The following is a 4040-nucleotide window of genomic DNA, read 5'->3' as shown; positions in this document are numbered from 1 at the left end:
CCCAAATGTTGCCATAAAAAACGCTAATGAACGTTTTATTTACATAACGTTATCAATAGTCCTCAGGAATATTAATACGTAAAGGGCGGTTGACGTCAGGCGAGCGGCTGGTCCTTAAACTATGTAAAAAAATCTTAATTTTTGGATAATATGGATAAAAACATTTTACGCTGACCCCAAATAAATGGGATAGACAGGAAAATAGTGATGATGATGAAGAATTTCGTGAGTACCCCTGAGCATTTTTATGTCTATGGTTGTGGTCATGTCTATAGGTGACTGTTACTACAGAATGTAGTGACAGATGTACACCATTTGGTAGTCCGTCACTTATTTTACTATTTTACGTCCAATGAAAAAAAATCTAAAAAATTATAAATATATGAATGAATGAATGAATGAGTATACTTTATTTGCATTATACAATATTGGAAATAAGCAAGGCAATTTACAAACACAACGATACAATTGTATAAGTACAGTAAGGCGGTCTTATTGCTTTCAGCAATAAGAGTATATATAATATTTATATAATATATAAGAATATATATCATATTTGTTTTCAAAGTAATATTTTGATTTGTCTTCAGTTACCTATTCGTCATTCAGAAATGATCGTTCTTATGTTAAAAATAGAAATCTAATATCTTACTAAAACATACGTAATTATTTTAATATAAATTATTTTATAATTTCTTATAGCAGTCTATGGGGGGAGGCTTATGTCCAGCAGTGGACGGATAATGGCTGAAATGATGATGTTTCTATAATTATTGTCAATATTGGCTATGATTATCAAATTGTGTATATTATTTTATCCATATAAGCGTAATTTCATAGCAAATATTTTTTTATAATTTTTCAATATATTAACAGGAAGTAATATATGAAATTTGTTTATTAAGAAATTTATCAGTACATATTCTATACTTTACTATGGTTTTATTTATTAGTAACCAGAGGGAGACTGTACAAATGTCGTCTGCTTGGGTACCACTGTCCCACTCATATTTTTGCCGTATAGCAATTGTGTTTGCATGGCTATGTTTCGATTTGAAGGATCGGATATGGCAATGAAATTACAGGCTACACAGGCATGATATCTTAGCTTTCATGAACAGTAACGCATAAAGGGTATCATAGCGTATACTCTGTTATGTCCATAGTACTGCTTATGTATATAGGCGACGGCTACCACTTTCCATCAGTTGGGCCGTCAGCTTGTTTGCCCTTTTAAGTTGTGTAAAAAAATTATTTAAATAAAATTTAATTACTATACAGATGGGCTACATTCTAAATTAATAGATACATTTGCACTTTTAGTTTACACGTTATATCACAATTTCTACGAACAACGCCGAGTGTTATAGCTAGTGTTTCATATATGCAATTCATCTTAATGACAATGACAGATGGGCCTGATATAAATTGTTGATTATGTCAAGTTGCAGAATCTTTAGATGAAACGTCTCAAATCGTCATCAAATTGATTTCTATTAAGTAATCCACTTACGGATTTCCGAAGAAAACTATTATTTCAAACAATTAAGGATTGTGTGTCACAAAATAGTGACTTCAGTTTTTTTTTTTTATACAACTGTTTCGTTCATAATACCCCCCATGCGTTGCCATTCCTGAGACTCAGGTGTTATTCCTCTGTACCCTATAAATTCACTGCTATATACCACCCTTCAAACCGAAACACAGCCATGCAAACACAACTGGTTCACGGTAGAAACACGAATGGTACACAGGTGTCCAAGCAAACAACTTTTGTACAACGTCTCCCTCTGGTATCAGTCGTGGCAAAACGAGTTATTTAAAAACAAAACTACTTAACCGATTTTAGTAAAATTCCTACAGGACCATTCTGTAAGTATATCCTTTCAGATAAAAAAGAATTGACCAAACCAGTTTAGAACTGACGGAGTTACAAAGTAACATACAAAATAATACAATCGAATGGGGAACCTTCTTCTTTTTGAAGTTGGTTAATAATAATCATATTTCATTCTTTTTCACTTATATCACCAAGTAAATATTTTAAGCATATCAAGTCCACATCGTGTAATTAACTAAACTAAGTGTAACTAACTAACAGAACTAAATTCAGTGCCAAGAACGGTTAATAGTTGATAAGTAATTGTACTAAAATCCGTTCAGAAATTAAGATTTATACAATTTTTTTTTTATTTAAACTTTAATGCACAGTCTAATCGAATCTGCATTTGGTGGAAATAACACCGGATAATGTTTTCTACCAGTGAAATAAAAAGTACACTATATCTTTCTCTATCCCATCTAGTATGTACGTGTATACAAAATTTCATAGTTATTAAATAAGCTGTTAAGACACTATAATATGTATATATATATATAGCCACCAGGCCATCACCTGCAGACAACTTGTAAAAATGTAAGTAAATTACATAGTTACAGCTGAGTTTACAGCGGAAGTGATATGAATGATAAGATTTCACAAGATAACAAACAAACAAGATAAACATCCTTTTATATTAAGGATCATTGTTTACGAATTTGATCATCATCATCATCATCAATTACATTTTTACAATAATTTGAAAATTATAACAATATTTTTTACAACACAATGTGTAAACGAGCATGCGGCTCACCTGATGGTAAGTGACTACCGACACCCATGATCACCCACAACACCAACGATATTGCAGGTGTGCTGGCGACCTTTTAAAAAGGAATATACTCTTTTCTTGAAGGTTATGATGTCGTATCGGTTCGGAAATATTGCTGCTGGAAGTTGATTCCAAAGGGTGGTTGTGCGTGGAAGAAAGTGCCTTGAAATTTTAAGATTATTCTTGAAAAAAAACAACTGATTTCAATTTTCTTTCATGCCATTTCGAATGGCAAACAAGCTAACAGCCCACCTAATGGAAAGTGGCAACCGTAGCCTATCAACATGATCAGTACTATGCGTATAATAGAGTATATTGTATTGCATAATAACTCTCAGGAATAGCAATAATCCTAAGAACTAGAACGTATTTCTGTATCCTGTAATTTCATTGCTATATCTCACCCTTTAAACCGAAACATAACCATGTTTGTATTAGAGTGATAAATTTAGTCAAAATTATTACAAAACCAACATAAGAATAAACTGAGTTTATTAAAGAAAATTTTTCTTCAAGTCTGTACAAAAGTCGATTGCTTGGGTACCTCTGTCACATTCGTGTTTCAACCGTGAATCAGTTGTGTTTGCATGGCTGTGTTTCGGTTTGAAGGGTGGAATATGACGTGAATTTACAGAGTACAGAGGAATAACACCTGAGTCCTCAGGAATGGCAACGCCTGGGGGGCATCATAGGCGAAACAGTATACTCTGTTATGTCCATGGTACTGCTCATGTCTATAGGCGATGGTTACCACTTTCCATCAGGTGGGCCGTCAGCTTGTTTGCCATTCTAAGTTGTATGAAAAGAATGTCTTATAATTGGTAATCTGTTCCTTACAGAACAAGAATCCATTGGATTTTTATTACTTAAACTAATTGACTGAATAAAACAAATTGGTTTACATTCCTTAACATTTTAATTAATGTTATTTTATTATTATATAATTTCGTAATGTTAAATTATTGTACTTTTTATTTTCAATATTTGCACGCTTTACCTAAGTAGATTTTGAATTTATATTTAACTTATATTTAGACTTTAAATTTGTAAGATCAAATGTTTTATACCCAAAATCATTGCAAATAAAATTGTTATTATATTTTAATTTTGTTTTTCTTTCTCTTCTTCACATGGACGAAGGTCTACTCACCGACACAGACAAAAAAAATAAAAAAAAATTAAATTATTATAATTAATATTAAAAAAATTAAGAAAAAATTTTACAAATCAAAATTTGAGACACCCCATGTCTAATTTCGTAAATCCTTTAGCCTTATAGAGAGTCTTCCAAAGAAATGACGAACTGTCTTTTGTATCTTTATGTGTTATATTTTAGTCTACTGTATTTAACTTGAATTATTTATATGTCATTGTTTTTTTTTTATG

Source organism: Galleria mellonella, unplaced genomic scaffold, assembly GCF_026898425.1.
Source record: "Galleria mellonella isolate WM207_F2 unplaced genomic scaffold, CSIRO_AGI_GalMel_v1 utg37, whole genome shotgun sequence".
Lineage (NCBI taxonomy): Eukaryota > Metazoa > Arthropoda > Insecta > Lepidoptera > Pyralidae > Galleria > Galleria mellonella.
The sequence above is the reverse complement of the archived record's forward strand: the minus strand, read 5'-3'. Positions refer to the sequence as shown.